General features: G+C 35.1%; 1 protein-coding gene across 3 annotated transcripts in view; it reads right to left on the minus strand.

The window, feature by feature from the left end:
* plxna3 (plexin A3) overlaps window positions 1-25749 on the minus strand; it is a 350688-nt gene that overhangs the window by 247961 nt on the left and 76978 nt on the right.

A 25749-nucleotide genomic window follows, 5' to 3' on the forward strand; every position in this document is an offset into this window, starting at 1 on the left:
TTAGAAAGGCTAATTTTGGGACATACCAAAATGGCTATAAAAATACTGAAATTAAATGAAAAAAAAATTGAAAAATTATAAAAATTTATTTAAAAGTGTTCATTCATTCATTCATTTTCTTTTCGGCTTAGTCCCTTTATTAATCTGGGGTCGCCACAGCGGAATGAACCGCCAACTTATTAAGCACGTTTTTACGCAGCGGATGCCTCTCCAGCTGCAACCCATCTCTGGGACACATCCACACACACACACACACACACACACGCACACACACACACACACACACACACACACACACACACACACACACACACACTACGGACAATTTAGCCTACCCAATTCACCTGTACCGCATGTCTTTGGACTGTGGGGGAAACCGGAGCACCCAGAGGAAACCCACGAACGCAGGGAGAACATGCAAACTCCACACAGAAATGCCAACTGACCCAGCCGAGATTCGAACCAGCGACCTTCTTGCTGTGAGGCGATAGCACTACCTACTGCGCCACTGCATCGCCCCATTAAAAAGTGTTAAGAAAGGCTATTTGTTTTTATGTAATCATACTGTATTTAATATACATATTAGATTAAATGCATGAAAATTAGAAAGGCTAACTTCAGAACGTACCAAAATGGCTATTAAAAAAAAACTACTGAAAAAAATGGAAAAAATATATATGAAAAAAAAAATTCTAAGTACAAAAAAAGCTAAAATGGAAATAAAGGTAAATAGAAAAAGAAAAAAAAGAAAAAAATATGATTAAAAGTTTTAAATTAAATTAAAAAAAATCGGAAATCTGAAATAGTTGAAAACTTTCTACTTGAAACAGTACGTGGAAAATATATAAAACAAAGAAATTACTGAAAAATAGTACAAAAAAATAAATGAAATTGTATAAAAATTAATTAACAAATATTTGATCTGCATTTCATACTGAAAACTACTCATAAAAACTTACAATATTAAATAATCAAAATGAAACTATTTAAAATTATTAAACCAAAATTAAAAACAAATTAAATTCAAAAGCCAAATATTGGAACATACCAAAAATGCTATAAAAATATCTGAATTAAATACAAATTGAAAAATCAATAAATGTGGCAAAAGCAAATTAATTCACAACACAAAACTTTAAGCCAATTCAAAATAACGTTAATCTTTTTGTTTTGTTTTTTTCAAAAGTATAGTATTAAAAATATTGTAATTTTAAACTTATAGAAATAAAAAGAAACAATCTAAATAAATTATTTAAATGACAGTTCTTTTAATAGTTTTAAAAATGCAAAAACTGTCAAAATAAAAGCATTAATTATTAAATCAATTAAAAATAATTATAAACCCTATTTGCATATTGATTAAATTGTTGGAAATACATCCTGATGTATCCGCAGTCGATTCAAGAAATGTGTGGAAATTCATGCAAAAAGACAGAGTATGTGTGCGTGTGCGTATGCCATCCTTCCTGTCAGATTAAAAGGTCAACGCGTTTAGCTTTTTCTGTGAGTCTTTGACTTCAACATTATACTGACACAAAGGCCTGACTGACCGCCAGAAAGGTTTTACATGAAAGAGAGAAGAACAGAGAATGACGGGTCTCGCTTTCAAAGAAAAACTCTAACTAAAGCTCCAAGTGAACAACATCAGATCAGTGAGAGCCAACACCAGTCACACACGACCCTGTGGAAAACATTTCACTTGGATTCACATGTTGTGGTCAAAAATAAGTTTGGACATGTTTGAAAATTACACTTGAGTCTTTGGAAGCGCCGCACAAGTAAGCGCCATGTTTTTTTTAGATGCTGTGTCAAGTTGAGAAATCCTCAACTTTTACAGAGGCAGCTCATCACTGTTAGCTCCACAGCAGTGAACCAATCAGAAGAGCTTAGAGGCGGGACAACCATTACAAATGTCTGTCTACAGTTAAAAGTTGACATAAAACAGTTTTATTTACCTTCATATTATGGCAGAGGAGGTGTTCATTGTGGTTTTATCCAGATATTAGGGTTGTGCCGATAGACCAGGGGTCGGCAACCCAAAATGTTGAAAGAGCCATATTGGACCAAAAAAAACAAAAACAAATATGTCTGGAGCCGCAAAAAATTAAAAGCCTTATATAAGCCTTATAATAATGGCAACACATGCTGTATGTATTTATATTAGCCTACTATAAAAATGACTTCGTTGGCTACAAATACATACTGAGCCTTCATGATTAAATGTTCATTTCCCTGCAGTGCATCCTGTAGAGAATGATGCGCCACGTGACTACTCTGTTGTACGATGCCGTCTCAAGTTTAACTTACAGTATATTAATGAATTATGTTTAATGTTCAAGTTTAACTTCATTACAATATTAATGAATTGTTTAATGATCAAGTTTAACTTCATTACAATATTAATGCATTATGTTTAATTATCAAGTTTAACTTCATTACAGTATTAATGAATTATGTTTAATGTTCAAGTTTAACTTCATTACAATATTATTGCATTATGTTTTGCTTTGATGAAATTAAAGAAATGCAATAAAGAAATCAGATTTTTTTATGTTTTTTTTTATTTTGAGGATTCAAAAAAACAACATCAAAATGAACGTGCACAACGTGCCCCTTATCTGGGCAACAAACAGTGCAATACAACGCAGCCTGCCATTTCCATTTCAAGATCAGCTCGAGTCATTCCTGGGAATGTGCTCAACAAGGAAGGGTCAATCTCTCGTTTTTTCCTTTCGCAACTCGCAAAATCTGCTCCCAAATGCAGTTTGCATATCAACAATCGCACCTTGTAAATAATCACCGTTGAGTGAGTGATCGGGATGGGCTTCTTTGAATTCTCTCAGGGAGGGAAAATGAGAAAGCGTGCCCCGCTGTACATCTTTGGCAAAAGCAGGTCGCACACCAGAAGCACCGCTCGGCGCCACGACACGGGGCGTACATGACAGTTTAAAGTATCGCACACCAGACGCGCACATTCGAATGATATTTAACATGAAACTAATCAGATGGCGATCTGTGGTGCGGCTGAAAAATGAACTGCGTCCTGAGCCGTCGCCGGGCGCCGCCGACAGCCGCCGACTTGCGGCGCCGGTGTGTGTATCCTGATAGAAACCTATGTTTAGAATTCTAAAATACATGGCGCTGCGTGGCGCTACGCGGCGCGCCGCCGAGCGGCGCTTCTGGTGTGCGACCTGCTAAAGACAGCTTGCGCTCCATGGCGCATCACACAGCCGCCGGTTTGTTTACAACAGCTACCTGCCTGGCATCCCGCCCTGCTGATAGAAACGTGTGTCGCAGGCTATGACGCAAATCTTCGTTGACAGAAATGTTGAAATTAAATATTCTACACACTTTTACAGCATTGGAAAACGTTAAGATTGTTTGTCCTCCTATAGAAACCATATTAAAACAAAAAATATATTTACCTCCCTCATCGTTTTCCATTTTCAAACATTTTTTGAAAAAGTTCCAGGGAGCCACTAGGGCAGCGCTAAAGAGCCGCATGCGGCTCTAGAGCCGCGGGTTGCCGACCCCTGCGATAGACGATAGTATCGTGCATCGACCACAGGGAAAGATATCCCCAAGAACTGAGACCTATGACGATTTTAAAGATGATATTTAGCTCGTTTCGCATTAACCTATTACATGTTTTAATTGCATTATTGAATAAAATGAATAGTACTTTTATTTTTAATCATCATTATTAATAATAAATGAACTATAAATAATTTGGCAACATCAGCTGTTCACATCAACATCACTTGACCGACACTTTTGGCTCTCTTGCGCTCTCTCTTCTCTCAGCAGCAGTCAAAGCGCGAGCTGTATGCGAGTACACAGCCACTTCTCATAGCAAATAAGTTTGCAACTTTTGTTGCATAAAAATATTGGGCTAAATAAAAAAAAAATAGATTTTATTAACAAACAACTTAAAACGATTTTTAAAAAATTAAACTGAAAAAGAAAATGAAAGAACTAAGAGTTGAAACCAGCTCAAGTGTTCTGGAATAAAATGTGTTGCGGTAATTTAACAAACAATGGTTTGTCATTTAAGACTCATTTATAACAATACTACTGGAAGATTCTCTCTTGCTTTCACAAAAAAGTTATTTATTATTAATAGCCTGTTTAAGTTTTAAGGTGGCCTATAGCCTTTTTTTCAGTGCATGCATCGACAGCTCCTTCAAATACACACAATAAACACAGAATATTGTGTTTAATTCGATGGAATGATAAAGGACATGCGCGTTTTTCAGAAAATAACCAATTTATTTAATAAAAAATTATTTTAAGGCTACATTTATTTATAGGCTATTAAAATAGGCTCTATTTTATTTATTTATTTAAACTAGCCTATATTAAAGGAACTTGCAACCTGTAGTTTACCATTTATTTTGGCTTTAACGAATTATTGTACAGATTATTAATATTTTATCAAAGAACATTTTACTGAGCTCAGTGAAAAGTTTGGTATGTAGGTCAAGTCGGCTATCTAATACAATAGGCTACTGCTGACTCTCCGCAGCCAAAATGAAACTCTTATTGGTAACACTTTACAATAAGGTTCATTAGTTAATGTTAAGTAATGCATTTACTAACATGAACAATACATTTACTACAGTATTTATTCATGTTAATAAACGTTAGTTAATGAAAATACAGTAGTTCATTGTTAGTTCATGTCAACTCATGGTGCATTAACTAATGTTAACAAGCGTGGACATGAATGTTAATAATGCATTAGTAAATGTTCAATTATGACTAATAAATGCTGAACATGTGTTGTTCATGATTTGTTCATGTTAGTAAATGCATTAACTAATGAACCTTATAGTAAAGTGTAACCCTCTTATTAGAAAAACGAACACATATGCCAAGCGCAACATTGTGTAGGATCTTAGCAAATACAATTGTGACACTGTTGATGATCACTATTGTGATGATTAGACCTGAAGCCGCGCCGCGCTCAACTGAACAAAAACATGGAAAACTTCACTGCATAGTCACGTGCGGGCGGCAAGTCCTCCATCCGCCTCCTATCTGAAAGGACCTTGATGCATCCTTGTTTCTTCCGTGCCGTGCGTAGATAAATATAATTTCATTTGCTTTTATCCATGTATATTATATCCATTTTGCGGCAGTCACGCGGGTCGCGGATAACGGCATGAACCCGAAGTCACAATCAAATTATTGCATCGAGTCATTGCATTGAGTCTTCTTTGAAATCATTTTGGTCTCAGCACCTATTTAGTTGTAAGCGTGCGGTGATTTGCATTAGTTTGAATTATTATCCCAGACCAAGGTAATGCAAATGCAGTAGGTTATTAAAAAAAGTTTTTAAAAATCAGCCGAAAGGCTATTAAATATGTTTAGATATGGTTAAATATAATAATAATCATTATATGTTAATAAACATAACACTGCCGCGCCCCTATGAGATGGTCTCGTGTATCGACAATCTCAAAGGTGGACGATATGGCGATCTGAAAATTTCGTATATCGCCCAACACTACCAGATATACGGAGTTATATGATGTATAGGGTTGGGTATTTAAACCCCATGTCATATACAGCTTTTCCACAGGTTAACAGTAAGCTAATGTAATGTTAATTCCACAATGCAAATCTTAAATTCATGCTCACAAACAAATGATAGAAAGAAAATATACTTATGAAAAATAACGAAAGAAATATACTAATGCAATGCAATTCAAATATATAATAATAAATGAATTGATATACACTTTCAACTTTAATTACATTATTCAATTAAAATGATTTTTAATAATGTTGTCAAATAAAAGATTTCTCTAGAGTCATCCACCATAATTTTGTGGCTTAAAAGTATCGCTCAAGCACCGTTTTGGCACTGGTATCATTTTAAAAGTATCGATTTACCACCAGTATCAAAATAACCCCATACAATACCCAACCCTAATGATGTATGTCCAATTGTTTATCATAACATTTTGTTTCTTATTTCTAGTGGGTCCGTTATTGACGTTATCACATCACGTTCATAATATCACGTCACATCAACATCACGCTACACTATGCTATTTCAAACACCTTCCTGAACGCAGTGCCTCATGTTTTAAGCAGCAAACATGCATTCGGTGTGAATGAGACCTTAGTTTACTACACAAGTTAAACTGCTGTGTCTTTTTTTTTGCCCTCCATGAGTCTCAAACGCAATAGAAACACCAGTTTGAACTCAAGTGGTCCTGAAAGAACTATTTGAACTATCTCTTTTTATAATTGCTAGAGACACTCTGGGATTATGGGACATGTGTTTGGGCAGTGCTGAATGAGTTGTGTGTAAGTGAAGTGTTATATCGCTCTAGGGCCGCTGGTCAGACCCCAAAATAGGCCTCATGTCGAGGGAGCACCTGTTCAGAGGAAACATGAGCACAGCCACATCACTGCTCACACCGACTCAAGTGCTAATAATCAACAATCACACTTCCGCCACTGTAATAACAGTTATTAACGGGGCCAGCAGCCTTTAATGTTTGGATATGAATAAGTGAGAGGTTTGTGTAAAGGTTTGCCCTTGTACTGAGATGGATTGGATGAGTTTATTTCTACACTGTAAAAAATAAGTTGCTCATTTTATTTAAATTTTTAAGTTAAGCCAATTTAACTTTTAAAGCTTTAACTTGCATCAATTAGTCTGACTTAAAATATCAAGTTGAAATTAGTTTAACTTAAGTTAACATTTACTTTCTACATCCATTTCTAAATTAAGCTCAGGGTACATAAAAACATAAAAAGTCCTGACTTTTATTATGTAATTTTTTACAGTGTATGCAGCTCTGGTAACAATTATTGGCGCATGTTCGGTCCTTTTTATCTTTTGATCAGATAAATGATTTCTACAGAGCCTCTAAAGTGGCATGCAAAAAATAATAATAATAACAGAGACATAGATAATTTCGTGCACACGGGATACATATTGCGTACACACAACGGTAAGTACTGTGTGTGCACAACATAGACCTACATATCGTGTGCGTATGACAGTATTGTGTGAACATGACTTATGCATATCGTGTGCATGACATACCCTCACTTTATTAGGCACACCTGTCCAACTGCTTGTTAACGCAAATGTCTAATCAGCCAATCACATGGCAGCAACTCATTGCATTTAGGCATGCCATGTAGACATGGTCTAGACGATCTGCTGCAGTTCAAACCGAGCATTAGAATGAGGAAGAAAGGTGATTAAAGTGACTTTGAACGTGGCATGGTTGTTGGTGCCAGACGGGCTGGTCTGAGTATTTCAGAAACTGCTGATCTACTGGGATTTTCACACACAACCATCTCTAGGGTTTACAGAGAATGGTCAGAAAAGAGAAAATATCCAGAGAGTGGCAGTTCTCTGGGCACAAATGCCTTGTTGAGGCCAGAGGTCAGAAGAGAATGGCCAGCCTGGTTCGAGTTGATAGACAGGCAACAGTGACACAAATAATCACTTGTTACAGCCGTGGTATGCAGAAGAGCATCTCTGAACAAACAAAATGTCCAACCTTGAGGCAGATGGGCTACAGCAGCAGAAGACCACACCGGGTGCCACTCCTGGCAGCTAAGAGCAGGAAATTGAAGCTACAATTCGCACAGGCTCACCAAAATTAGACAATAGAAGATTGTAAAAATGTTGCCTGGTCTTATGAGTCTCGATTTCTGCTGCAATATTCTGATGGTTGATTCATAATTTGGCGACAACAACATGAAAGCATGGATCCATCATGTCTTGTATCAATGGTTCAGGCTGCTGGGGGTGGTGTAATGGTGTGGGGGATTTTTTCTTGGCACACGTTGAGCCCAATAGTACCTATTGAGCATTGTGTCAATGCCACAGCCTACCTGAGTATTGTTGCTGACCATGTCCAACCCTTTATGACAACAGTGTACACATCTTCTGATGGCTACTTCCAGCAGGATAACACACCATGTCAAAGCGTGAATCATCATCTCAAACAGGTTTCTTGAAAGAGCATCCACTGCATAAAACATATGCTGGATAAATTGGCGGTCCATTCCGCTGTGGTGACCCCAGAATAATAAAGAGATTAAGCCGAAATGAGAATGAATGAATTAGCTTTCTCAACACTGTACATACACACACACACACACACACACACACTTATATAAAAGGGATTAGTCTCCAGACATGCAGAGAGAAATAATGTGGTAGTTGGGATATTGAGCGATTATGGACATATAGTATAGTATATTTCTATAATCGCTCAATATTATTGCTTAAATCCAAGTACCACATTATTTCTCCCTGAATTCGGTTCTCTGGCACCACTGCTGTACTTTTCACTAAAGCTTTTGTGTTGATCTATCAAAGCCCTGGGCTACACGTGGGCTGAACCCCATTTTTGGGATGAAACGTCCTACTGGAGGGAAAGCGTAATGAAAACACGAACAAACCGCAGAGGATTTTACCTCCTCTCCCTGACCCACTTCTTTCAGAGTGTCATTTGAGAATGTTCTAGTAGCTCTTTAGGCGCTCGGACCGCACACACACACACACATGGCTGCTTTACACATTAGCCCACAACAGCAGAGAGAACGGCCGGCAGTAATGAAGCCATTGTCCTGAGCTCTGCGACAGTAGATGAAGAAGACAGAGCCACAACAGGAGTCCAGTGTCTGCGGTCAGCCATCCTGTCTGCTGGTCTCAGATCAGCCAGACCTGAGGGAAGAGAGCGCTCACTGGAGCATTAACCCTTCAGGACAGACAGTGACGGCCCGCAGAGCCTTTCAGCTCATTAATTGCATCCGACCCCCTCCCTGCCACACACACACACACAGAAAGAGAGACACGCAACCATACAGACACACATAAGATGCACATGATTGTCACACACACACAAACACACACAAGATGCACATAAACACACACGCACATGGATACACACACACAAAGGAAGGTTGGCAAAACACACAAAAATGTAAACATGAGTAAACACACACAGACATAAGATATGCATGCACATACACACAATGCATATGAACAAACACACACACACACACACAGACAAGCACACAAACACAGACACACGCGCACACACATACACACACAAAAGATGCACATGGACACACACACGCAATAAAAATAGCCAAAGAGACAGACACACACACAAACACACACACACGCAATGAAAATGGCCAGACAGACAGACAGACAGACAGACACACACACACACACACACACACACACACACACACACAATGAAAATGGCCAAAGAGACAGACACACACACACACGCAATGAAAATGACCAAAGAGAGAGACAGACAGACAGACAGACAGACAGACAGACACACACACACACACACACACACACACACACACACACACACACACACAATGAAAATGGCCAAAGAGACAGACACACAGACAAAAACTAACACACAAGATGCACATGGACAAACACACACACACACACAGACACACACAGACACACACGATACACATGGTCAAGCACACACAAGATGCACAAGGACAAACACACACACAAGATGTACAATGACAAACACACAAACACACACAAGATAATCCACATTTTCTTCAGAATCATTCAGAGATACACGCACGCACGCACGCACGCACGCACGCACGCACGCATGCGCACACACACACAGCCAAAGGGACAAACACCAACCCCAAACCCCCATACACAAACCCACACAAACATGGCAAAGAGACACATATACACACAAGATGCACATGGCCAAAGGGACAAACACACCCACAAGATGCACACAGACAAATACACACACACACACACACACAAGTACAATAGTAACAGGGACCACCAAGGGTTTCCTCAAAGGCCTGCAGTGGTCGTCTCCCCCCCAGCCGTCTCTCTTCACCCCCCACCCATGGAGAGAAGATCTGGTCTGGCCAGCCAGGCATCAGGACAAATTGATAGCGACAGAGGTAAGGAAGAAATGGGAGCCACAGGGCAGGGGGGCTCGTGAATTTCCCTGAAATCAACCCAAGTACCCCGACCCCCTTTCTGAAGCAGCACCCAGCCCCCTCAGAACGCTCACGGTGTCTTATCTATCATTCAGCGGCAGGCTATCAATGTGTTAAACACACGCGCTGACCTGACTGCTAATGCAGCGATCCTATCAGTCATGTGACCGGCGCAAGACAGCGGCTGCATGAAGAACATGTCTGATAGGGAGATATTTAATGCTCAATGCCCAATATCTGTATTCCTGCTTTATTTGGGGAAGGAGGTGGGGGGTTTTAGTGAGCTGCCATGGGGAGGGTTGAATGTGATGAGGTTAAAGATTGGTTATCGCAACGTTTGGGGGCAATCGCTAGTTTGGAAGAATGTGCTTGAAGAAGGAACGAGAATAAACACATCATATGAGCAAATTCATTTTAGGAGTTATTCAAGACTCACATACAAGTGGATTTATTAAACGCATGCAGAAATTAACAAATCTAATGTATGATTTTTGTAAATAATTAATTACCTAAAAAGACTCATAAACAAGTTATCTTTAAGACAACAAGTCGCTTTAAATTTCTTCAAAATCATTTATAAACATGTACAAGTGATTCAGATTTTGTTTAAAGGAGTCATTTTTAAGCAAAAATCCATTGAGTCACCAAAAAAAAACAGAGATGATTCATTACAAGGATCTCTCAAAAAAGAGAAATGAACAAATGAACTAATCTAATGTCATTTAATCTAATAATCAAATAAAAAGACTCAGAAACAAGGTGATTCATTAAAAGGATTACTCAAAAAATGAGTCATAAAACAATTTATTAAAATGACTCATGGTCAGAAACCAACCAGTCAAAAAAATGAATCACAGGTACAGGATTTACAATTTAGCAAATCATGTGAGCAAATCTTTTGAGTCATTCAAAAAACAGAGATAATTCATTAAAGGATCTCTCAAAAACATGCACAAATGAACAAATCTAATGTCATTTAATCTAATGATCAATTATAAAGACTCAGAAAACAAAACATATCTACTTTTCTTACAGAATCAATTCTTAAGTCATTTAAAAACCAGGTACTAGTGTGATCATGAGTTGTATGAGCAAATCCTTTGAGTCATTCAAAAAAGAGAGATGATTCATTTAAAAGGATCTTTCAAAAACATGCACAAATAGACAAATCTAATGTTATTAAATCTAAAGATCGATTATAAAGACTCAGAAACCAACACATGTACTAGTCTTACAAAATCTTTTCTTCACAATCATTAAAAAATTCACAAATTAGCAAGTTGTGTGAGCAAATTCTTTGAGTCATTCAAAAAATGAGACGATTCATTAAAAAGACCTCTCAAATGAATACACAAATGGGCAACTCTAATGTCATTTAATCTAATAATCAATTAAATAGACTCAATGCAACATACCTTGTCTTGAATCTTAAACATGTACAAGTGTGATCTTGAATCATGCGAGCAAATCCATTGAGTCATTTAAAAAAAGAAGTGATTCATTAAAAGAATCTCTCAAAAAAGATGCACACATGGACAAATATAAAATGTATTTAATCTAATAATCTATTAAAAACCCTCAGAAACCAACATATCTAAATTTCTTACAGAAACTTTTCTTCAGAATCATTCAAAAATTTGTGAATTAGCAAATCATTTGCACAAATCCTGAGTCATTCAAAAAGATAGAATTGATTCATTACAGGATCTCTCAAAAAAGAGGCACAAATGGACTCAGAAACCAAAATATCTACTATTCTTACAGAATCTTTTCTGCAGACTAATTTAAAACTGTATACAAGTGATTCACAAATTAGCAAATCGTGTAAGCAAATATTTTGAGTCATTCAAAAAAATTAAAATGATTCATTAAAAGAATCTCTCAAAAAGATGCACAAATGGACAAATCTAATATCAGTTAGGCAAATAATCAATTAAAAAGAGTCAGAAATCAACATGTCCATCTACAAGGGATTCACAAATTAGCAAATTGTGAATGCAAATTCTTTGAAGGAAGCAAAACACTCACAAATGAGATGATTCATTAAAAGGATCCCTCAAAAAAGATGCACAAATTGAATGTCATTTAATCAATTATACAAAAGCTCAAACCAGCATATCTTATCTTAAAGAATCTTTCTTAAGGGTCATTCCAAAACATGTACTAGTGTGATCTTAAATTATGTGAGCAAATATTTGAGTCACTAAAAAAACAGAGATGATTCATTACAAGGATCTCTCAAAAAAGAGAAATGAACAAATGAACTAATCTAATGTCATTTAATCTAATAATCAAATAAAAAGACTCAGAAACCAACATATCTACTTTCCTTACAGAATATTTTCTTCAAAATCATTAAAAAATGTGCACAGGTGATTCACAAATTATTAATGCAAATTCTTTGAAGGAGTCAAAATACTCACAAATTAGATGATTCATTAAAATAAACACTCAAAAAGATGAACACAATAACCAATATAAAGAGTCATTTCTTATAATGAATTAATCAAAAGACTTAAAAAACAAACAAATCCAAAATTCAAGTTCTTTAAAATAGTCCTAAGTGTCTATTCTTCTGAGTGAGCAACAAAATGAAATTCTTGTAATGATTGAATAGACATACAAACATATTTTATGAGCAGATTAAAGAAAAATCATTCAGGACACAAAGAACAATCAATATGGATCATTTAACAAAATCATATTATTATTAAAATCACCACAAATTAATAAAGCTTGAGTCAATTCTTTGAGTTAATCAACCAATAGAATGTGACGAATCAATTTATACTCAAGATTCATTCAAAAACACTTTGAAATAAACAAATCAATGAGTCGAATCTTTTAATGAATCATTCAAAACACTCGTATTCACTTGTATTGGTTGCCAATCTATAATCTCACTGCTCACTCACTTATTATGAAACAAAAGCAACCATTGTAATGTATTTATAATAATTACACTAGTATATTATCTTGTTTTGTTTATACACAGTCCTGCTTCAAAATATGGCATAGTGATTCCTACAGGCTTTATGTTCCCTTCGCAACCTTCATTTTTCCTTAATTTCTGTGATGTGACAGGGAGCGACACATTTGTGTGATCTCCTAGAGTGTCGAAAATGCGTTTTTCCCCTCACGGGGGCTTTCAATAATTTAATGAGGAGCTTTCTGCGCTTTTCCCCTCCCCGGTTTTACTCCTGGACCCAAGAGATGCCACGCAAGGTCAAGCCTAAACGGGCACACTTCAACCATGCAACAAAGCCCAGGACACTCCCAGGCTTTACGGCCTAATCCTGGCTCTAGACACCCAGAGAGCGTTGTGGGAGAATTCAAAGAGCGTTCCTCGCGACAATACGGCAAACGTGCTAATCTAATCTCAAAGCTGGAGCGAGAGAAAGAGACGGAGAGAGGGAAAGACTGAGAGACAGCAGCGAGATGAATGAAAACAAGTCTCTCTCTTGGGAGAGTGACAGTTTTCTGCGTTTTCCGTCTCCCTGGTAACGGAATAATAATTGATTTACCGCCCAAGAATCAGCCTCCCATATCAGATTTCCTGCCCTTGAGAACCATCGAGTCATATTTTAGACAACAGTCTGCCGTTTTCACAAAGCTGAAAACGATTTACTGGCGCTGTGAGTGTGATGTTTACTACGGGGTCAAAGACAAAAATATGGGGGTTTTAAGTGTAATGCACTGCTCTTTTCGTACATTAGAATGTGTCCTGTATTTGTATGAGCAAAAAGCAATGACTATCATACATTTTTTGGTGTGGTTTAGAGACGATATACGCTAAAATGTCATTCAGTGAAGCAATACAATTCTTAACTGAATGAAAGGTCTTGTGCAGTCTCAAAATACACACGGTTATTTTTCATCTGTATACTTTGTCACCATGCTTCAAAGCTTGGTCATATTTTAGACTTCAGTCAAGAGTTTTTACAAAGACTCAGATGATTTACTGGCACTGTGAAGTTTACTACGGGTCAAAGACAAAAAATAATTTATATTTAATATTACATATTAATATTTTAAAAATTAAAATAAGAGGGTTTTAAGTGTATTGCACTGCTCTTTTTTCATACACTAGAATGTGTTTACTTTATATTTTATTTTATATGATTTTATATTTTATTCTATGAATTTTAATGTTATATTATTTTATTTTATATTTATATTATTTATTTATTTATTTTTCATTTTAACCCTTTTTATTTTATTTTTAACTTTTTATTTTTATTTTAACATTGTATTTTATTTTAATTCTATATTTTATATTATTTTATTAGTTTTTATTTTAACTTTATTTTTATTTATTTAGTTATTTAAAAAATATTTTAAAAATCCTTTTATTTAATTTTACAATTTTTAGTGCAGTTCCTTGTTCCTGAAGTGTTTTTCCGCATAAGGATGTTTAGAGAGTCTTCATTAAACCATTTTAAGCCTTGAATCAAACAACCCAGCTACGTTGACATCTTTAATATAAAGCAAAATATATATTAATAATAATAATAATAATAATAATAATAATAATAATAATAATACCAACAACAACAATAAAAATAATAAAAATAATAATAACAATAAAAACAACAATAATAATGTTATTAATAATAATAATAATAATAATAATAATAATAATAATAAAAATCACACACAAACAAAAGTTACAGCACGACTCTCTAATATCTTTATAATTTCAATCCATTTAGCTATAAAAAATTATATATAAGAGATCTATAAAGGGAAAAAAATCCAGACAAATGTCTTCAAACAAATCATCTCATCAATTTTCCTCATGGTAATCATTTTTACTTAAATGTATGACATGTATTTAAATAAAAATGACTCGGGTCTGTGGAATAATTAGAAAATAATGCATGGGTGTAAATACCCCCTCAGGTGTGCATTAATGTCAAATAATTCAACAGAGCAGACTTAAACATTCCTTACATGTATTAAATAGGATTTTTCCACACATATTTTGTCATTATTTATTTTTCTTGTAAAAGTCATTCACAACATTCAACAACTCAATTCAACTTCATTCCTGGCCCATCATGAATATTCCGGAAACTTTCATTAATGGAGAATGTCATTAAGATCACATGCAAAAAAAATCAAATTGTAGACTACTTTTAAAATAGGTGAATAAAACTCAATTTTGGGGTGAAATAGGACGTGAGCGTGTCCTTGAAAGAGTTCATCCACCTCAAGCATGTCCCAGGAGGACACGGACACCTGTGTGTGGGTCTTGCTTGAATTAGACTGTCGCTCTTCCTCTCGGCTCGCAGCCAAAAACTGCTGCCAGCATGGAGAAAGAAAAAAAATGAAGTCCTCCAAGCTCTCAGCTCCACAGGCAGTGTTTCTATACCATCTTATTTGGTAAATAGTTGAATCAGCAGTGTCATTCCCATACAAAAAATAAATAAATAAAGAGCTGTGTTCTCAATTAATGTCTTTCTGTCGGATGGCAGAACAGGACTAGATATGCAGAATCCATTCAGCCCCATTGTTAAAAGAAGCCGAATTAAATGTAGTGCATGCTAACGGACTGAATAAGCACATTTGAATTGATAATGCTTTTTTTTTTCACTTTCTGGCGGAGTATTAAAATGCATATGTCCTGTTTGGTCAGCACATTCAAAAACGGAGCCTGTTCTCACCTCGCGCTGTCTCTCATAAGTCTTTCTTTTATTAATCCGCTTCAGACAAGCACTATAACCTCTCCCAATTATAAGAGACAGATTGGAAAATATCTTAATCAATCATATCGATCGGAAGAGTTTAAGCTTGTGAAATTTATATGGCTGAAATTTTAGCCCTAGGTGGTCTTCGTCTGGCAAAGTCATGGCTGGTTATGTATTGTAGTAGTTTGTGTTCTAGTTAGGTGTATCACGTTTACATGCACCCAAATATAATTTTGCTGATTGTTCAAACTACTTATTTAAAATGAGCTGAAACACAATTTTGAGGGTTTTTTTTGGGACAACTTAATTGTTTTATGTTCAATCAACTTAAATTGCAAAAACCAATAAGTGATTTATGTTAAATAAAGGCCCGTTTTCGCTGAGTGGTACAGTCCGGCACAGTTTGGTACGGTTTTATGTCTGTTTCCACTGTCAAAAGGTACCAAAAAGTGAACCATATCGGGTCAACTTTGTCAGAGCTTGTATCTTCACTGTCAAAGGGTAGCAACCCTTTTAGTGAGCGTGGTGATTGACAGAAAGTTGCAGGTGACTTCATTCTCACTTGAAGTTCACATTTCGTATGAGAAGCACTTCTTACTAAACAAATGTTTTATATACATAAATACTTACAGTTGAAGTCTTTAAACATAATAGTTTCTAAACATAATAGTTTTAATAACTCATTTCTAATCACTGATTTCTTTTATCTTTGCCATGATGACAGTAAATAATATTTTACTAGATATTTTAAGACACTTCTATACAGCTTAAAGTGACATTTAAAGGCTTAACTAGGTCTATTAGGTTAACTAGGCAGGCTAGGGTAATTAGGCAAGTTAATGATGGTTTGTTTTGTAGACTGTCAAAAAATAATATAGCATAAAGGAGCTAATAGTTTTGACCTCAAAGTTTTTTTTTAATTATTAAAAAAATAAAAATAAAAAATAAAATAAAAATAAAATAAATAAGACTTTCTCCAGAAGAAACAAATATTATCAGACATGCTGTGAAAATTTCCTTGCTCTGTTAAACATCATTTGGGAAATATTTTAAAAAAGAAACGAAAATTAAAAGGGGGGCTGATAATTCTGACTATGTATAAATAAATGTTCATAACTAACCTTTCTATAAACAGGATTTGGTTATAGCTGCGGATGAATGATGAAGTGGAATAGCCTACTGTAACATCTGCGATAATAAAAAAACGCGTTATTATTACTGTAATGCTATTATTTAAAACTAAACACTCTAAAAAATATATACATATTTTATGTTAAAAGTGATTTTGTTTTCACTTAGATGTGATCTTTTTTTTTGTGAGGCGCCTTTAGAAACCAGGCTCACCTGAGTTCATCAAACTTGGACACATCTCCGATTTCGCATGCACCTTTTACACTCCATTTGGAGGCCCGTCTGTGACACGTTTAATATTCCTCTGACATTTCTGTCCGATTTTTATTGGTTTCCTTCATCTTTACACCATCGCCCTGGCCTTTTGCGAGGGTCAATGTAGATTCCAGAGCCTCCGTCAGTCACTCCATCAGGATGAAGAGGAGAGCAGTGGGGCTCAGGGGAGCAGTGAACGTCTGCAGCCAGAGAGAGAGCATCCTGATGGGGGAGGAGATTCACACTACACTGTGATGGAAGGAAGGTGTCTTCAGCGTCCCGAAATAGAATCAGAGCGAGTCTTTTCATTCTTTTGTTCAATTCGGAACAGGATATAGAGCCAGTCGAAGGCTGAGTAAATATGTGCTTGAAGGGAAATGCACTTAGAAAAAATGAAGTTTGTTCTTTGTTCAGATGACTTATTTAAAATGAGCTGAAACAACTCAATCTTGAGAATTTTTGGGACAACATCATGGTTCTATGTTCAATCAACTTAAATTTGTAAAAGCTAATAAGTTAACTGATTTCTTTCATGTTTTCCAAACACAAATCGATTGATTTCAAATTTTCAAAATCAAAATCGAGAGATTCGCGCGAAACGCTCGTTAAGCGCATCAAACGTGCAAAACGCTCAATTCGCCCTTCGCCATTCGCACAATTTGAGTCATTCGCGCCATTCGCGCGTATCAGGCCGCAGGATGTCTATTTGCGCGTTTGCATTGACTTAACATGTAAATCACTCGCGCTTGACGTGCGTGCCGCGTCTGGTGTGAACGCAGCATAAGACAGGCATTTATTTTTACATTGTACATGTTTTTTTTCTGGAGAGAAGCAACAAGATCAGATGTTGCCAGTTTGAGCAACACGATGGACATTAGATATTTTCATATAGGTAACTGAAGTACTGCACAAACATCTAAATATGGCTAATAAGTAAACCGTTAGCAAAATATAAAAACAAAACAGTCAGAAAACCTTATAAATTAGAAGTTAAGGGCAAAATAATTAGACATCCTTTGAAATTTAGCTCTTTCAAATATTTCTCAAGTGATGTTTAACGAAGCAAGGAATTTTTTTACAGTATTTCCTATAATTATTTTCTTCTGTGGAAAGTCTTGTTTTTTTTTCAGTTTGGCTGGAATAAAAGCAGTTTTTACATTTTTAACAAACTATTTTAAGTTTAATATAATTTTTTTTTCAATTGGCTACAAAACAAACCACAACCCAAAACAAAGTAGTGCAATGGAATGAACAATGCATTCTGTGTGAAAGGGTAATTAGCACTCACACTGAAACAGATAACCTTAGTAACCACATAGCAACATCCTAAAACCCCAGAGAGCTCAAATGTTAACCACATACCAAAATGTTAAACCATTTAGGGTGAACTCATGGATGCCTTGAACTCGCGCCGAAGCAAGGTTGTCGCCCCTATCTTCTTCCCCTGACGGCCTGCACTTACACAGCATCTTAACCTGAGCATGCTTACATCATCGATGATGCAACTGTTCAGTTTAACAGTAAGAGATGGGTAGTGGAGATTGCCTTAGTTATATCGTTTTAGTCGTTTGGGATACAGCTTTTGACGCTCATAAATGATCATGAAAGTCATCATGATGCACATGTTAGGAGGTTTCCTTAAGGTGCAGCTCATGTGCAGCGAGGGGTTTAGTTTAATAAACTATGACAGTTCATATTCATTGAAAAGTAAGAATGATTAATAAATCCATATGAAGCAGTCCCTTAAAAGTGATGCTTTGTTCAGTTTTGGGCTCAGGTGCGCTTTGCACTCTCACTACAAGCGTACAACGCCAAAGCCCGACCAAACTACCACTTCCAACAGGGCCAGGGCCGGCCAACTGAACCACCCCTGGGCCCAATTCGTATTACTCACACTTATGAAATGAAATATGAAAATGCGCCTGGGCACGGTTCGCATAGAATAGTGTGAGTGCACCCTTAAAGATTCTAAGTAACCACAATAATGTAAAAGAATTTTAAAAAAGATTAACCCAAAAAATTATAATTTACTCACTATTTACCATCCTTCAAGTGGTTTTAAACCAGTTTAAGTTTCTTCCTTGTGTTCAAAAGAAGATATTTTGAAGAAATCTGAAAATCTGTAACTATCAACTTCCATAGTAAAAAAAAATCAATGTGGTGGTCATGGAGGAGTGGAGAGACTGATTCCTGAGAGACCACAGTGACAAATGAGTCTTCACATTGATCCCGTAGGCCAGACTGAACACCCGCCGGTGAACTACTCACACCTGCAGCTTCTCCATGATGGACGTCCAGCGTTCTTAAGCCTCCAGTGCCTAGACTGCAGCTCTGCACAAGAAGTTTGGCCAGAGGAGAAATGGTCGTGCCCAACTGAGCCTGGTTTCTCTTTAGTTTTTTTTTTTTACCTTCACTTTTGTCAATTGGTGAAGTTTGATCCCCGCCACTAGCTTGCTTGGTTTGAGACTTGTGGAGCTGCGCATGGATGGATGCACTCTTCAGTGTTTGGACGTTCAGCAGTAAAATTAAACCACACTGAACTGAACCAAACTTAACTTAAACTCTGAAAACTGCACTAACACAGTTTCAATTTACTAGAAATTCTTTGTTAAGCAGCTTTGACACAATCTACATTGTAAAAGCGTTGTAGAAATAAAGATGAGTTTAATTGAATGAAAGGTCATCAGCACTAAAAATTTGCTGAATGTTTTTGCTGATTTAAAATGAACCAAAATCAACAAAATTCTTGTTTTTTTGGGGGGGACAACTTTGTTTTATGTTCAATCCACTTAAATTTGCAAAAACAATCAAGTTGGCTTAATCAATTTGTGTTTGGACAACATGAAGAAATAATTTTTTTTGAGTTTTCAAAACCCAAACAGGTCTGAAGCAAATAAAGCAATATTTAATATTTTACAAAAATTTCTTTAAAAACTACCAAATACACCTAAGAAACCACAAAGAAACTTGTTAAAAGCAACCATACAGCTACATTCGTAATACGTCAACATGCAACAACTCCCTCGTTTTTAATTACAAAATCGCAACGGCATCATCATTTCCAAAGCCATATGTTATTACAGCTATAATGTTTTTATAGGTCCTTCAGGTCATTGCTGGCAAATCCCGCTTTACAGCCTGAAACATTCCACTGATAAGGCTGTTTAGGTTAGCGGGACGTTTAATTTAAGATGTGTCTGGGACAGCTTTGAAACATCTCAGTGGTGAAGAGTAGCAGACCCTGATTCACCGACACTTGACATGTGTTCCCAGATCCATCTGTTCCCCAGTCCCGGTACACAAACGCTCTGGTCGTAAAAAAAAAAAAGAAAGAAAGAAAGAAAGATCGCCTTGCGCACTCAAGGCCGCTTTCAGAAGAAAAAAAACTCTGGAATCAACACAAACGCTTCAGGAAGGTCTGTGTCTGAGAGGCTCGACAACACCGTGCTGATGTAAAACAAACATGCCGTCATGTTAACAGCTTTACAAGTCACGCGGCGGTCCTGTCTGCAGTCTCTCACCTCAAATGAGACGTTCTCAAATAGACCAGCACAAAAAACAGACATCTGAAAGCTAACGCCGCCAGACTGTTTGAACAGACTGATTGTTGTGATGAGGACGGAGCAGGTTTATTCCGAGTTGTGTACATAAGCTTTATAGATTTTCCTGAGAACCACGGACTCCATATAAATTATTTAAATAAGTGTTATTGTGGCCGTTACAAGTTCAACTTTCCGCGGAGTGCGATGTTGTTTTAGCATAAATAGCTAAACATAAGAAGAGTGTTGTCACCAGTTTCTGGCATCTAACTTAACCATCCTGAACTCACGAGGGAATGTAACTATTTTACGTTTGTCAGATTAGTGGCTAATTTGTATGATTTTTAAAAGGAGGCATGGCACCAGACCCCACCCCTAAACCCAACCATCGAGGGATGAGAAAATAATACCAAGTTGTATGAATAAGATCATACGAATTGGCCACTATAGCACAAAGTTACAAACTGCTGGAGCAATCGTTGATATAGGTGATACACGCGCTTTCTTTGCTAGCTGTTTATATTCAGACATTTTTTTGTGAATTTCTGACAACATTGATAGTTTGTGAAATTAGTTAAGTACTCATATAATGCTGTTTGTGACAGGAGTTTAAACTTAAGTTTGCATGTTCCCCCGTGTTGGGTGCTCGAGATTCCCATACATTCCCAAGACATGCACTATAGGTGAATTGAATAAACTAAACACCGAGACGTTTTTTGCTTGCATTTTCCGTCGACGTTTAACGACGTTTTAAAAAATAAATATTCTATGACACATGACTGGTTTTGTAGTGAAAGATCATAAGTAAAATTTTACATGACTTGACAGCAGATTAAATAAATATTTAATTATTATTGATGTTTGATTTATTTAGATTTTTTTTAAAAATGACTTTAAACTTTTGTATATTACAATAGAAAATGTATTTAAAAAATAAATCTTTTATGAAACATGATCTTTGCTCAATTTTTAAATGATTTTTGGAATGAAATAAAAATCCATCATTTAGACCCATACAATGTATTATTGGTTTGCTAATAGTGCAAATTAAGCCTTAAATTTAAATTTCATAATAGGGTCACATAATCTATTATAGTATTACATAACAGTAATCTATTTTTCACAAGCAGTGACATAAAAAAACTATTTGAAAGCATATAAAATTTCAAAGATTATCTGATTCAATAAATTAATCAATATCTAATATAAGCCAGTATTATTTCTGTATTCAACTGTGTATTTCAGCTAGAAACATTTATTAAAAAGTATCAATTATAAGGTCATGCAATATTGTTTTACACACATATATATATATATATATATATATATATATATATATATATATATATATATTAGATTTATTTAGAATTTATAAATAGCAAAATAAGACAAAAACAGATCAAAAAGAGATTAAATATCCCTTATCATTCAATTCTAATAAATCTAAATCTATATTAAATCCGGTACATACAGCACATCCATACACTTATGCAAATGTGCTCATGTTCTTCAGATTCCTCCACTATTTTCAAAGCAGCATTGTTTTGCCAGACTATTTTTAGCTTGCGTCTTTAAAGGCATTCATCTAACAAATGTTTGTACAGACTAATTTAAAAAAAAAAAAAAAAAAAAAGGTGCCTGACAGCAAAAGAAAGAATGCGTCCCATCCCGTGTGAGATCATACGCTCTGTTCCGAATATGAGAATTGGCACAGGCAGGCCATCATCATCATAAACGACAGATGAACTTATGAATATCTAACATGAATAGGCTCGGCGACAGGTTTGAGGAAGAGGGGGTTGGTGGATGATGGTCTGCTCCTCTGAGAATCAACACTGAGGGAGAGACAGTCAGTCAAGGCTGATTAAACTCCACCATCACGGGGGGAAAACCAGAGAGACGTGCCGTTTATAGCTGATCTTAGAGAAAGAGAAAGGGGGAGAGAGAGAGAGAGAGAGAGAGAGAGAGAGAGAATGAAATATCACCCCCTGCAAACCTCACAGTGGCATCTGCCACATCACTGCAAAACAAACCATAACTAACAATCAGTAATTCCTGTGCCAAGAAATGCCAAACAATCAGTCAACTGGAGAAAGAAGTTTAGTATTTTTTTATCTATTGTGTATGCAAAGTTTGTGTACCTGTTATTGCTTGCATCATATACCATCAACTTGATCAACAAATATTTTAAATAAAAAAGCTGAATATATTACTACTACTACTACTACTACCAACAACAACAACAACAACAACAACAACAACAACAACAACAACAACAACAATAATAATAATAATTTTGATTGATTATTTTCGATTTATAGTTTTATTTCTATTCTTTATTATTAATCTAAAAAATAACCGACGTATAAAAAAAATAATAATAAAAAATTGCGTTCATTATTATTCTTTTTATTATTATTATTCATAATAAAAATGTTCATGGTTTTATATTTATTATATTTTAGTAATTGTAATAAACTAAAAATAATGACTTATTAAATTATTGTTTAATTATTATTCGTAACATTTTTCAAGTTTTTGAAATATATTATTTTTTTGTAAATGTAATACAATAACTTTGTTTATTACATGTATTAAAAATTATGAATATAAAAACATTTTAAATAATAATATTGATTGCATATTTCGATTGGTTATTTTCGATTTATAGTTTTATTTATTTACATTATTTTTAATCCCAAAATTAACAGAAGTATAAAAAATCTGAAAATGCATTCATTATCATTTTATTATTAATATTATAAATAAAAATTCTTATGTTTTTGATATTTATTATTTTTAGTAAATGTAATTTAGTATTCAAGTAATTATTTTTTGTTTATTACACATACAATTAATGATGAATGTAAAAAACAAACATTTTGAATAATATACTAAGAAGAAATAATATTAATAGCAATAATAATAATAATAATAATAATAACAACAACAACAACAACAACGAATTCATATTTTGGTTTTGCTATACTTTAATTATTTTTGGTTTATATTTTAACTTCTTTAAAATCTTTAAAATCACATTTTTATATTAATTATTTTTTAGTAAAAGTAATAAACTAAAAAAAATCTCTAACTAATAATTATTAAAAATTGTTTAATGACTACTAAAATTTGTTCTATAACAAACTATCTAAACAGATAACATTTTTAATAAATACATTTATTAAAATAAGCTAATATTTTTATATAAACATTAATATAACATTACTTTTTATTTAAGTTTTTAATATTTGTATTTACAGTTGAAGTCAAAATAATTAGCAATCCTGGGATTTTTTTTTTTTTCAAATATTTCTCAACTGATGTTTAACAGAGCAAGGAATTTTTCACAATAATTCCTAAAATATTTTTAACGTAAATTCTACAGCACCAAACACTATATGATGTTTGGAGCCAATCTACGAGAGGGAAGTGTGAATATCACCTCACAGTGGCATCTGACTCAAAATAAACCATAGCTAACAATCAATAATTACTGTGAAGAAACGCCAAACAATAAGTCAACCGTAGAGAAAACTGCTTCACTTTTATCCTTTTGCATTTCAGCACAAAAAAAGACTCAGGGACAAAAAATCATGCAATTACCAGACCCAAGGTCACACTTAACACTTGTGCATTAAATAAAAAACATCCATAAGTCCACAGAGCAAAAAAAAAAGTTAAAATAATATCATTAATATACACATATATATAAATAATTTTTTTTTCTCCACTGGCATAGGTTTCTTACAAGCACCACAATCTTGATGATAGCTTCTAAAAATACATAAATGTGATTAATTATAGCGATTTTACTTTTTAAATGAGTTTGTTTACATGATGGCATTGCATTTTTTTTATTAAAGTCTTCAATTAGTCAATCATCAGAAACAACATCATTTTTACCCAGTATTAATTTTTGTGCAGTGTTGCATTAAAATAAAAACTACCACTCACAGATTTCTCAGTACACACAAAACAAACTCTAATATCCATACCAACACGCGCACACACAATTATAATTATAAATAATCGAGAGTAATTTGGCCTGCAGTGCTCAAAAGCATGAAAACAGTGGAGGAAAATAAGCTTTATTTGCTTCACATGCCAAACCTAAAAAAAGCCTGTGATAAAATACTACACATTTTTTTTTAAATAATTAAAGAGTTCAGATGCAAAGTCCTCTTAAGCGTCATTTGAAATTTCTAAAATGAGCATTTTCCTCAGACTCCTGTGTTTATTTTCAGGCATTTCAATGTAAAGGCAATGAAAACAGACCTAATCATTATCCCCAAAAAGGAAATAGCTGAACCTACACAAAGGAGAAATAGGAAAATTAGGAAAATGCTCATTTTTGAGGAACATTTCAGATGGCATTTCAAGGACTTTGCATCTGAACTCTTCAATTACAAAGTTGAGCCGTTGCCAAAAAACAGAAGTCTGTCAACAAAGAATGAATGTGTTTTTATTAGTGGTGGGCTGTTATTGGTGTTAATGTACTGGGTTAATGCGAGACTCCTATCACGCAATAAAAAAAAATATCGCCGTCAATCTATTCTTAATGTTGGGTTGGGAGCTGGGTCTATTCTACGCAAGCTATGATGACTTTCACCTTGATATTTTAGTGCGGATGTCTGAATCAAATCAGCAGGATGCCTGACTTTAACTGCAGTTTGGCAGTTTCACTTTAACTCATGAACGTTTTATTCATGCGGCCATGACAAACTAGGGTTTTTGAGGCAAATAGGGAGTAAGGACTGGTGAGAATGTTCTAGAATTTATGAATGCACGCCAAATGGAAAGAAAAAAAACTTGTGCATTTCATAATGTGTGTGTGTGTGTGTGTGTGTGTGTGTGTGTGTGTGTGTGTGTGTGTGTGTGTGTGTGTGTGTGTGTGTGTGTGTGCGGTCCTTTACTGACAGCCGTGTGTGTGGATCTTGTCCGAAAATATGGCGAAAAGTCCTACATGATGGTAGTTTGATCGCAGTGTTTACTTCAATATTGCCATTAATATACACTCTCAGAAAAAAAGGTACAATGAGGGTACAATTTTGTTCCTAGAGGGAACAAAATATAAAATTGTACCTTTAAAGGTCCCATATTGGTCCTTAGGGTACAATTTTGTACCCAAACGGGCT

This window comes from Danio rerio, chromosome 8, assembly GCF_049306965.1.
Source record: "Danio rerio strain Tuebingen ecotype United States chromosome 8, GRCz12tu, whole genome shotgun sequence".
Lineage (NCBI taxonomy): Eukaryota > Metazoa > Chordata > Actinopteri > Cypriniformes > Danionidae > Danio > Danio rerio.